At 37.8% G+C, this 12666-nt stretch overlaps 1 pseudogene across 1 annotated transcript in view; it reads right to left on the bottom strand.

Annotated features, from left to right (window-relative positions):
* Positions 1-548: 548 nt before the first annotated feature.
* LOC144956112 (uncharacterized) overlaps positions 549-12666 on the bottom strand; it is a 65227-nt pseudogene continuing 53109 nt past the window's right edge. The window contains exons 14-19 of the transcript XR_013641882.1: positions 9863-9957; positions 8255-8343; positions 5835-5903; positions 4972-5025; positions 3618-3708; positions 549-710 (exon numbers count right to left, since the gene is read on the bottom strand). The product of XR_013641882.1 is annotated as an uncharacterized LOC144956112 (transcript). The remainder of the gene's footprint in view (positions 711-3617; positions 3709-4971; positions 5026-5834; positions 5904-8254; positions 8344-9862; positions 9958-12666) is intronic.

Genomic DNA, 12666 nt, shown 5'->3' with positions numbered 1-12666 from the left:
AGTCTTTTTGAATCAAAGATGCTTACTTATGACATTCTGCATGCAGAGCCAAAACAATTTGTAGGTTTTCCGAATTTTCCGAAGTAGTAGTGACAATGTATATTGTAAAGATAGTATGCGCTTGGCTAAGAAGCTCCCAACATTGCCATCCGGAAATATAACGAAACAAGACACAAAACTATGTGTAACCTTAAACGTTTATAGTCTGGTTAATACAGTTTATTGAGAATTACTCATAAACGCGGATGGCAAAAAAAAAAAACAACAACCAATAACAAAGACCTGAGTGACGTCAACTTAGATCTATCTATAAGTATCCTGACTAAAAATGTCCTTTTATTGAGTCGAAGATATAATTTATGAAGTTCTGCATCCGGAGACAAAAATTTGTAGTTTTTCCGAAATTTCTGAAGTAGTTGGCAGGTGATACTATAGTGACAATGGATGAGCGAGTACTGTATAAGTATTCTGACTCCAAAATGTCCTTTTATGAAAGTCTTATTGAGTCGAAGATATAATTTATGAAGTTCTGCACCCGGAGCCAAAAATCTGTAGGGTTTTTTTTTTCACGAATTTTTTGAAGTAGTTGGCAGGTACGTGATGATGACGGCAGCTGTTCCTATGTTCTGTCTGTCACTGTACGACACAAGTTTTGGCCATGACTTTACGATTGTCTTTGGCAGCTCCGATATGAAACAATTCAGAATGACCTGGAGGTGAAAATATAAAAGAAAAACAGAATATGATGTTTCTTAACAAGAGATTAAAAAAAAAAGATATAGCGCAATATCCACTAAATGTGCTCAAAAGGGTTTATAAAGGGTCCTTGACATGGCCGACTAGAGTACTATAGTTCCGTCATGGTCCTTGACATGGCCGACTAGAGTACTATAGTTCCGTCATGGTCCTTGACACGGCCGACTAGAGTACTATAGTTCCGTCATGGTCCTTGACATGGCCGACTAGAGTACTATAGTTCCGTCATTGTCCTTGACATGGCCGACTAGAGTACTATAGTTCCGTCATGGTCCTTGACATGGCCGACTAGAGTACTATAGTTCCGTCATGGTCCTTGATATGGCCGACTAGAGTACTATAGTTCCGTCATGGTCCTTGACATGGCTGACTAGAGTACTATAGTTCCGTCATGGTCCTTGACATGGCCGACTAGAGTACTATAGTTCCGTCATGGTCCTTGACACGGCCGACTAGAGTACTATAGTTCCGTCATGGTCCTTGACATGGCCGACTAACTAGAGTACTATAGTTCCGTCATGGTTCTTGACATGGCCGACTAGAGTACTATAGTTCCGTCATGGTCCTTGACATGGCCGACTAGAGTACTATAGTTCCGTCATGGTCCTTGACATGGCCGACTAAAGTACTATAGTTCCGTCATGGTCCTTGACATGGCCGACTAGAGTACTATAGTTCCGTCATGGTCCTTGACATGGCCGACTAGAGTACTATAGTTCCGTCATGGTCCTTGAATGGCCGACTAGAGTACTATAGTTCCGTCATGGTCCTTGACATGGCCGACTAGAGTACTATAGTTCCGTCATGGTCCTTGACATGGCCGACTAGAGTACTATAGTTCCGTCATGGTCCTTGACATGGCCGACTAGAGTACTATAGTTCCGTCATGGTCCTTGACATGGCCGACTAGAGTACTATAGTTCCGTCATGGTCCTTGACATGGCCGACTAGAGTACTATAGTTCCGTCATGGTCCTTGACATGGCCGACTAGAGTACTATAGTTCCGTCATGGTCCTTGACATGGCCGACTAGAGTACTATAGTTCCGTCATGGTCCTTGACATGGCCGACTAGAGTACTATAGTTCCGTCATGGTCCTTGACATGGCCGACTAGAGTACTATAGTTCCGTCATGGTCCTTGACACGGCCGACTAGAGTACTATAGTTCCGCCATGGTCCTTGACATGGCCGACTAGAGTACTATAGTTCCGTCATGGTCCTTGACATGGCCGACTAGAGTACTATAGTTCCGTCATGGTCCTTGACATGGCCGACTAGAGTACTATAGTTCCGTCATGGTCCTTGACATGGCTGACTAGAGTACTATAGTTCCGTCATGGTCCTTGACATGGCCGACTAGAGTACTATAGTTCCGTCATGGTCCTTGACATGGCCGACTAGAGTACTATAGTTCCATCATGGTCCTTGACCAACAGCAACACGTAACATGTAGAACAAGACATGACGTCTGTTAGGCGAGATTACAATTTATTTTTGTCCGACAGAGACAACGGTGTTGACGGCAAGGTACTCGTTTTACATCTGAGTACGTTGAGAGAATGAGTAAAATGTCTTTTCCAAGGACTCAACTATGCGAGGCTCGAACTAACCCAGGACCTTCCGATCCGTAAGCGAGTGTTATACCACAAGACCACATAGCCGCATGGTTCGAATGAGTGAATAAAAACGGTATTCTTAATCTTAACATAAGCTAGAGGTACCTATTACTATTAGCCAATAATATTGAGGGACAAATAAAGTCGTTGAATACGGCACACAAAACACGCAGATAATTACAAGAGAGAGAGAGAGAGAGAGAGAGAGAGAGAGACAGAGAGAGAGAGAAAGAGAGAGAGAGAGAGAGACAGAGAGAGAGAGAGGAGAGAGAGAGAGAGAAAGAGGGAGAGATATATGTTTTGTTTTGTTTGTTTGTTTGTTTTTTTTTGTTGTTTTTTTATGTTTTTGTTTTGTTTTTAATGTTTTACGGCAGTTATTAAGGTCATATCAGCGCCAGTAAAAAGGAAGAAAATGGGATGGTAAAAAGTTCTAGAATTACAATTAAATCACCCAAGACAGCGTAAGACAGAGGGGAATTTGTTCAAATAAGAAACGGATGTAGATTCCAAGATCACATTATCAACTAAGTTTGAGATCACCTTAAAGCCTCATCCAGACACAAGCACAGGTCCCAACTAAGAGGAATGCAATCAAATGTTGACAAATCCTATATAATATGTAAACAAAACAAATTACTGTGCATAACACAGATGGTTTACAGGATCATCTCCCAAAAAACTCTATCTATGTAATTGACTGTTTCCCTCCCAGCTAGAGTATCCGGCCAGGCCCTGTACAAAACCAAGTAATCTCATTCCAAGACAAAGACAGAACGCATGTTGGAAAACAGATATAGAGTGATAAAAGACACAGTAAGTGCCTTGCTGTCCACTATGGGAGGTAAGGAAGCTAGAGGTACCTTTTAGCCAATAATACTGAGGGAAAAGTAAAGCGAGTGAATGTGACTCATATAAAACAATGTTTAGACCTTTGGCCTACCTCTAGTTACACACTAAACACGTAGTTAATTATGAGAGAGAGAGAGAGTGTGTGTGTGTGTGTGTGTGTGTGTGTGTGCGTGTGTGTGTGCGTGCGTGTATGTGTGTGTGTGTGCAGGGGAAGGAGAGAGAGAGAGTGGAGGAGAGAGATAGAGAGAGACAGGAGATGAAATGTTAACTTAAACCATCATCATCGTCATCATTATCATCATAATTAATCATTAACAATAGAAAAGTCAATCATCAAGGGAAATAATTCAGGCAGGATGAATGATTTTTCGAACAGTGAAAAAAAACCCAGTTACCTTTCTTTGAAAACAGTTTGTCGGCCACAATCAAATACTCGTAGAAGTCTAGAGTTCTGCTTCTGTTCACATCTGCTTCTCGCATCGCTTCCTGAAATTGGAATCCATCAATTAATTGTGAGCCATGATATCATCTGTGTTGTATGGAGATATGACCCGTGTCTCAAAATCAACGTAATCAATTAATTAATTAATTAATTAATTAATTAATTAAACACCAATTAAAGCATTTAATATTAATATTATGTCCCGTCCTACACGAGTACATTTAAGTTGAAATACTATCTTTACCACGTGTATCATTATTGTAATATTTAATCAATAGATTTATGGCATTACTATTTAATATTAAGGGCATTCAAGGGATCTTATCCTATTCTGCCCTGTACCACATGTTATGTTATGTATGTGTACTTATATAGATAGAACGAAGTTGACGACACTCAGGTCTTTGCTATTGTTTTCTTTGACACCCACGTTCATGAGTTATTCTAACTAAACTGTCTGGTTAATACAGTTTAGTGAGAATTACTCATAAACGCTGATGGCAAGAAAACTGAGTGACGTCATATTCGAACTATCTATACATCCGGTTATTATAATAGCTATGCTACCTTTATGTAATCTATTCATTATAAGAACTCCAAAGAACTGGTTACAAAACATTCCCAAGGCTTTAGGAACCAAAAGAGTTGAGGGTTTGATGTCACAACTTTTCTTCCCTATAATGGCTTATTTTAACATTGTTGTAATGGACAATATCTTGCGTCATTATTTTTTGAGATTTCCATTACAAATAGACATGACGCCTGTTAATGCTATACTACAATATTTTTTTTTCCGACAGGGACAACGCTGTTAACGACCAGGTACTCATTTTCCACCTGAGTACGGTTAGAGAATGTGAGTAATGAGCCTTTTCCAAGGACTCAAGTAATTCGCCGAGCGAGGCTCGAACCCAGGACCTTCCTGTCTGAAAGCGAGTGTCATAACACAAGACCACATAGCCGTACAAGATAATTGATATAATTGATAACAGAGAAAGAACAGAACGTTTGTCGTCTTTAAGCAGAAGTTGACTTTAAAAGCATTGGGTTTATGCGGATTCCACTGTAGTCCATTTGGGACCCCCAGGAATGAGTGACACCTTCCTGCCTCCTCCTCCTCATCGTCCTCCTCCTCCTCATCACCATCATCATCATCATCATCATCATCATCTTCTTCTTCTTCTTCTTCTTCTTCTTCTTCTTCTTCTTCTTCTTCTTCTTCTTCTTCTTCTTCTTCTTCTTCCTTTTAAGTCTATAACTACAAATTTTGAAGATTCCTTAAATAATCACAAAATCTTGTGACGTACCTCGGCCTGTTCTGCTGTAAACTGCATTCCCATTGCTGTGAGAGCTTTTACTACCTGTAAAGACGATAAATCGAATAATACGAAAAGTGATCTTCATCTCATCATTTTAGGCCTATCCGACATGTACATATATCCAGGTCTAACATCCGAACCTATCTATGGGCCTAGTTTAACATTGTTGTAATGGACAATATTTTGGTGTCATGTTTGGGAGATTTCCAATACAACAATGTGACCATAAGGAATTGGATAATTCGGATCTGCAAATAAGTGCACGACGATTTAGGCCCATTATATTGGTCATAGATCGTTTGTTTTTTGTTTTGTTTTTAAGGGTTTTACGGCGCTTGCAACACATTAAGGTCATATCAGTGCCAGTAAAAAGGAAGAAAATGGGATAGTAAAAAGTTCTAGAATTACAATTAAAGCATAGATCAAACACAACATTGCCATGCACCTTGTATATTTGTCTTAATTGGACGTAATTCTTATCTTTTCCTTTTTTTGTTGTTGGTTGTTTTCTTTTTTTTTTTAAATTGTATCTAATATTTTATTGATTTTGTGTGTCGCAGAGACTTTTATATGGAAAGATTATTTGATATTATCGACGTGAAATGGACAATAACAATTTTTTGCTATCCTTTGGATATAACGCTAGTCTGTCGCTAATTACTTTCGGCCAGATCTAACAGACCCATCAACCCAATCACTGCTGGGTGGACAAGGGGGTCAGAAAAAAAAATCTAGACTGCACCCGGGATCGATCTCGGTCCCTTTGCGTGTGAAGCGAGTGCTCTACCAACTGATTCCGATTATATATTATAAACACCAATATCTTGAAATGATACAAGTAAAAAATTTACCTCTGTAAAATCCAAGCATTCATTTCCGTCTGTGTCAAATTCTTTGAATTTTATCCAATGTTCTTTGACCTTAGAACAAAATTTATTAATAGATAAATGGTAAAATATGGGTATTTATAATAACATTGGAAACCAAAGTAAGAGTACAGGGGTGGGGGGGGGGGATCACAGATGTCCACTTTTTAAAAAAATTTTTTGATTGATCTCTTGGGTGATATCAGGGATCTAAACTTTCCTTCTATAAATAGAAAAGTGAACAAACTACAACTATTCAAGACGATGTGTACATATGTGACCCCTCGTCTCAAAACGGTATTATGTCGGGAAATGACCAGATGCTAAAAAGTCAAATTATAGTTAAACTGGTCGAAAATAATATGAAACGTTGGTATTTAGCACAGTAAAATATGACATTCCTTCTCCTCTATTAAGCATATAAACTCAACTTAAGTCTGATTTTTCTGGCTACAAATTCCATTTTCAGCATCTTAATCATCCCGACTTAATGCCGTTTTGAGACGAGGGGTCACATATATGCAGGTATGCCATCTGAACCCACTGATCGGCCTTGTTTATTGAACATAACATTGTTGTAATGGACAATATTTTGCGTCAGTTTTTTTTATAGATTTCCGTTACATTAATGAGCCCATAAGGAATTGGGTTATCAGACCTGCAACTAAATGTGGCTATGTGGTCTAGTGGTATGACACTCGCTTTCGGATCGGAAGGTCCTGGGTTCGAGCCTCGCTCGACGCATAGTTGAGTCCTTGGAAAAGGCTCTTTACTCACATTCTCTCACCGTACTCAGGTGTAAAATGAGTACCTGGCCGTTAACAGCGTTGTCTTTGTCCGAAAAATTGTAATATCGCTAACAGGCGTCATGTCCTGTCCTACATGTTAAATATTGCTGTTGACCAGGACCCCTGACCCAAGGCGCTTTGAGCACATTTAGTTGATATTGCGCTATATAAAGCTCAATTAATTAATTAATTAATAATTAATTAAATGCACGTCGATTCAAGAGTTATGGTTGTAGTTTTAAAAAAAAAAACATTATTCTATTTATAGACGCAAAGTTTAGACCCCGGTAATAAAAATTTCAAAAAATGTACATCTGTGTTTTTTTCCTTCCTCTGTACTTTTCAAAGAGAAATGCGGCTATGTGGCCTTGTGGTATAAAACTCGCTTTCGGATAGGAAGGTTCTGGGTTCGAGCCTCGCTCGGTGCATAGTTGAGTCTTTGGAAAAGGCTCTTTACTCACATTCTCTCACCATACTCAGGTGTAAAATGTGTACCTGGCCTTTAACACCCCTCTGTCTCTGTCGAAATAAAAACCACCACGTAATATTGCCAAACAGGCGTCATGACTCGCCATTCACGCATCTCTCATTCGTCCTTAATGTTTAATCCATCGTGTTTTTTGATAAAGGAGAAACCCGTCCACGGTACCTGTCTTCGTTTAATAAATTTATGTTTTCATTTATATAAATAAATAAAAAATAATGAACTTATATAGCGCATAAACATTCAAGTTACTCGTGCTTTGAGGCGCTTTACCTTTTATTTTCTTTTAAAAAGATGAAACATTTCAACACTTATCGTTATTTTTTCCCTAATTTGTCACATGATAACGTAATAAATTATAATGTGAAATTGAATGTAAGCTTCAATTCTTCAATTTAATTACAAAAACAGATCAAATGAACGTTTCGGGTTTCCTCTTTATCAACAAAACAGGATGAATGAAAACACCACAAATGAATGAGATGATGTAGTAGTGGCGTAGTTAATTACACTGTGGTGTTTCATTCACCGTGTTTTGTTGATAAAGGCGAAGCCCGAAACGTTCATTTGATCTGTTTTTGTAATTAAATCGAAGCTTACATTCAATTTTACATTATTATTCATTTCTTCGAGCTTCGAGCAGCAACATTTACATCAAGAGATGAAGTGAGTAGAAAAGTGTCAAAAGACAATAGAGAATTAAAAAATTGTTTCCGCGGCGGTGGTGGGGTTTGAACTGCGACCTTATTGGTACGACAAACCGCCAGGCCGGTGAGAGCGTGACCACCGAATGAGCTAATCCACCGAATACAAAAATATTCTATCAAACTCAGGTCATTTCTTAGAGCCTTCTCGCCGACTTCTGAGAGACCGGGGTTCGCCTCACAACCATCGCGAACATATACCTGGCCAGCAGTTAAGCTTAATAAACCAATATTCAACAAAATTATAAATAGAAACGATTGAACATTGAGTATGCATCCGGTATATGGGTGAATTTAATTCAGAAAGTGAGTGGAGAGGGCACTTATGTTGGTAACAACAAGAGATGAAGTGAGTAGAAAAGTGCCAGAAGACAATAGAGAATAAAAAAAAAAAAAACATTTACATCACATGATAAGTTGGATACGTACAAAGTCCTGGGACATGTGAGGGAAATGTTTCATACACTGGGTGCTACTGATCTCTTTGGACACAGGGTCGATGAGAACTGGGTTGTCAACTGGGGAAATTAAGAAATCGTTGGATTAATTTTTGCTGTAGACCGTCTAAATATTTGTGACCCTTCGCCTCAAAACGGTTTTAAGTCGGGATAATTAAGCTGTTGAAAAATTAATTTTTAGCCAGAAAAATCAGACTTGTGTTGAGTTTGTGTGTTTTATTTAGGAGAATGGATACGATATTTTAGGGTGCTAATGCCGAAAATTTATATCTTTGACCAATTTAACATTTAATTCGGCTTTTAAGCATTTGGTTCGTTCCGACATAATACCTTTTTGAGACGATGGGTAAAATATATTTAAAAAAAGATTGGCAGATGACGACGTGCACTTTTTTCAGGTCTGATAACCCAATTTGTTATGGACTCGTCGTTGTCATGGACATCTCAAAAAAGACGAAAAATATTGTCCATAACAACAATGTTAAACTGGGCCTCAATATTATTGGTTAATAGATTAGTACCTCTAGCTTCTGTAAAGAAAACCGTTTTTATTCACTCATTCGAACCGTGCGGCTATGTGGTCTAGTGGTATGACACTCGCTTTCGGATCGGAAGGTCCTGGGTTCGAGCCTCGGTCGACGCACAGTTTGAGTCCTTGGAGAAGGCTCTTTACGCACATTCTCTCACCGTACTCACATGACAAGCGTCAAGTCCCGTCTTAAATGTTAAATGTTGCTGTTGGCCTGGGACGCCTTGTAAAGCTCTTTGAGCACGATAAGTGGACACTGCGCTATATAAAAGCTCAAAGCTATGAAGCCCAATATATCCATCCATACATTCTTCCATCCATCCATTTTTCCATCCATCCATCCACCCTTCAATGTTTTGTTCTGAGTTTTTAAGGGTTTTACGGTACTTGCAACACATCATTAAGGTCAAATCAGTGCCAGTATAAAGGATAAAAATGGGATAGTAAAAAGTTCTAGAATTACAATTAAAGCGCCCAAGAAAAGGTAAGACAAAGGAGAATTAGTTCAAATAGGAAACAATGTAGATTCCAAGAGCACACTGTCAAAGTACTTAGTTTGAGATAACCTAAATGGCCCATCCAGACACAAACACAGGTCCCTACTAGGAGGAACACACTCAACAGTTTACAAATCCTATACAATACGTAAACTAACCATAATACAGTACATAACAGAGAGATGATTTACTAGGAAAAAGATATTATCTCCCAAAACTAGATAACTATCAATTTGACTGTTTCCCTCTCAGCCAAGGTATCCGGCCAGGACCAGGACAAAACCAAGAAATCTCATTCCAAGACAAAGACAGAAAGCATGTTGGAAAACAGATACAGGGGGATAGAAGACACAGTAAGTGCCTCCCTGCCGCTATGGGAGGTCAGGAACCTCACCCAGCACCCTTCCATCAATCCATCCATCCACCCATCCATCCATCCACCCTTCCATCCATCCATCCATCTGTTCATACACGTGAGATTGAATAAGGGAACTTTATAGATTAATAATTGATATTTCATTACAGAGCAACATACATGTGTAATACAACTTACTAATAGTTTCATCAGCGGGTGTGTCCACTAAATCTAAATTTTGCACTGTCACGTGCTCGCCGTCTAGAGCTTGGGTGTTTCGTATAGGAGGCAAGCTGGTGTCAAATAAAAATAAATATTTGGAGGGGGGGGGGGGGGCTGTAATTATGATTTTCATTCTAAATCACTGGTTTAATTAGATCAATGTTAACGCTATTAATAATGACGATAATGATAATGATGGTGATGATGATGTTAATAATAATAATAATAATAATAATAATAATAACAACAACAACAACAACAACGATAATAATAATAATAATAATAATAATAAATAATAATAATAATAATAATAATAATAATAATAATAATAATAATAATAATAATAATAATAATAATAATAATAATACATAGGTAGTCACAGGCTCTCTACAGTAAGAAGAATTATTAGTTGACAAATGGCTTTATCCTTTAGAATAACGTGTTAAATAAGTGCTCTAGCGTTTGTTTTCAGTCCAAATAAAGGGTTTATGGACCAAGTAGTCCACGATAGACTTATAACAAAAGTATAGTTTTAGTAAAAGTGTTGAGTAAAACTACACCGCTTTCATTACGAGAAGGGCTTCTATTTACAACAAAAAATTAGGTCCAAATAAAAGGTTTTAGCAAATTTTATCGACCGAAAAGAATAAATACTATAACGTTATAACAAAAGCTAGTCTAAATAAAGATCTCATCTCATCTCATGTAGTTCCATATCTGAAGCAGACGTCGGAGGTCATCTTCCGCCAAGCTGATCTATCTCTTGCCAATTCTATTAAAGCAGCGCCACCTTTCTCAGCTTCATCTGTCCAAATTCTTATCCCTTTCAAATACGTTATTCTTTGTCTTCCTCTTATTCTTTTTCCATTCATCTTTCCAGTCAAGGCGAGTATTTCCAAACCAGGGTGGCGGATAATGTGTCCTAAAAATTCCATTTGGCGTTTGATGATTTTTGTTATCAGTGATCTTTTTCTGTTTGCCATTTCTAAAATTTCTTCATTTCTTTTCCTTTCCATCCATGACACCCTCATCATTCTTCTGTAAAACCACATTTCCACTGCCTCCAGTCTTTTAACCATGGTCTTGTTTATGGTCCAGCTCTCACAACCATATAGCAGCACAGACAGTACATAGCAATCCAGGACTTTGATTTTTGTTTTCATGCTAATATTCCTGTTTTTCATAATTGTATGCAGCTGGTTGAATGCATTCTTCGCCATACCTATTCTTTTCTTTATTTCACAATCTGATTTTCCATTGGATGTTACATTGAAGCCTAAATATTTGAAACATTCAACTTGTTGTATTGTTTGTCCTCTGCTTGTTATTACACAGGCTGGTGGGTTATTATTTTTAGATACCGTCATACATTCTGTTTTAGATATATTCAGTTCCAGTCCCATATTTTCACTACTCCTGACTACAACATCCAGTAATTCTTGTAGTTCATGTTCAGATTCTGCCAGTAGAACCGTATCATCTGCATACCTCAGATTTGTTACATTCTTTCCTCCAATACACACCCCCTTCTTATGTTCGATATCTCTTAATATCATTTCACTATAGAGGTTGAATAAATCTGGAGACAAAACACACCCCTGCCTAACTCCTCTTCTAATAGGTGTAAAACTGCTTAGTTCGTTGTCAACACGCATTGCTGCTTCTTGTTCCCAGTACAAATTCCGTAATATTCTTAAATCTTTACCATCAATGTCCAAGGATGATAGAATTTTGAATAGTTTTTCGTGTTGTACTTTATCAAAGGCTTTTGAATAGTCGATGAAACACATATACAGATCTTTATTTACTTCAATACATCTTTCCATCAGCATTGATAATGTGAATATTCCATTTCTGGTACCCTTGTCCTCAACAAAACCAAATTGCATCTCCCCAATTTCAGGTCGTATTTTATTTCTTATTCTTAGTAAAATTATCTTCAAAAGAATTTTTGTGAGGTGGCTCATTAGGCTAATAGTTCTGTGTTGTTCACAATCAACTGCCCCTGGCTTTTTTGGTAGTGCTATAAAAATGGATCGTTTCATATCAGTTGGCATTTTTCCTGTGTCATACACTTGATTTAGAAGGTTTGTGATGAATTCAATCCCCCATTCACCAGGCCAGTCAAGGCTTCAATTGTTATGGCATCAGGTCCTGCAGCTTTTCCATTTTTCATGCTTTTCATGACGTTCCTAACTTCATCTTTCATTATAGAAGGCCCTTCCAGTTCTTTTATCATAGGCATTTCTCCTCGATTATCAAAAAAAAGTTCTTCAATATATTCTGACCATCTGTTTAGAATGCAGTAAAATAAAGATATTGACCTAAATTGCACCACTGTTATTACGAGTACTTCTACTTATACAAACATTAAGCCGAAATAAAAGGATTTTAGATATATTTCTTAGATAGACCAAATTCTTCGACAGCCTCATAGCACAATCGATGTAAATGTGAATAGAATGTGTTTTAGTTGTGTGTATCAACAATGTAAATACTTCAATATAAAATAATAAAAGCTGTATTATAATGACAACACGAGATACCGTCTACAGCAACGTACACTTATTTCAGGTCTGATAACCCAAATTATAACAGGCCCATTGTTGTATCGGAAAAAAAGTTTACTCTCAAACCAACGCAAAATATTGTCAATTACAAAAATTTGAAATCAAGCCCATAAATACGTTAGGTTATTCGACCTGCTAAAGTATGCACCTTGGTCTACAGCGTAATAATTTACCGTAGAATTGAAGTTACTAAAGAATTAAAACTATAGG

This window comes from Berghia stephanieae, chromosome 10 (genome assembly GCF_034508935.2).
Source record: "Berghia stephanieae isolate SIO BIC M18660-M18661 chromosome 10, UCSD_Bste_1.3, whole genome shotgun sequence".
NCBI lineage: Eukaryota > Metazoa > Mollusca > Gastropoda > Nudibranchia > Aeolidiidae > Berghia > Berghia stephanieae.
This window is presented reverse-complemented; position numbering and strand designations above follow the sequence as displayed.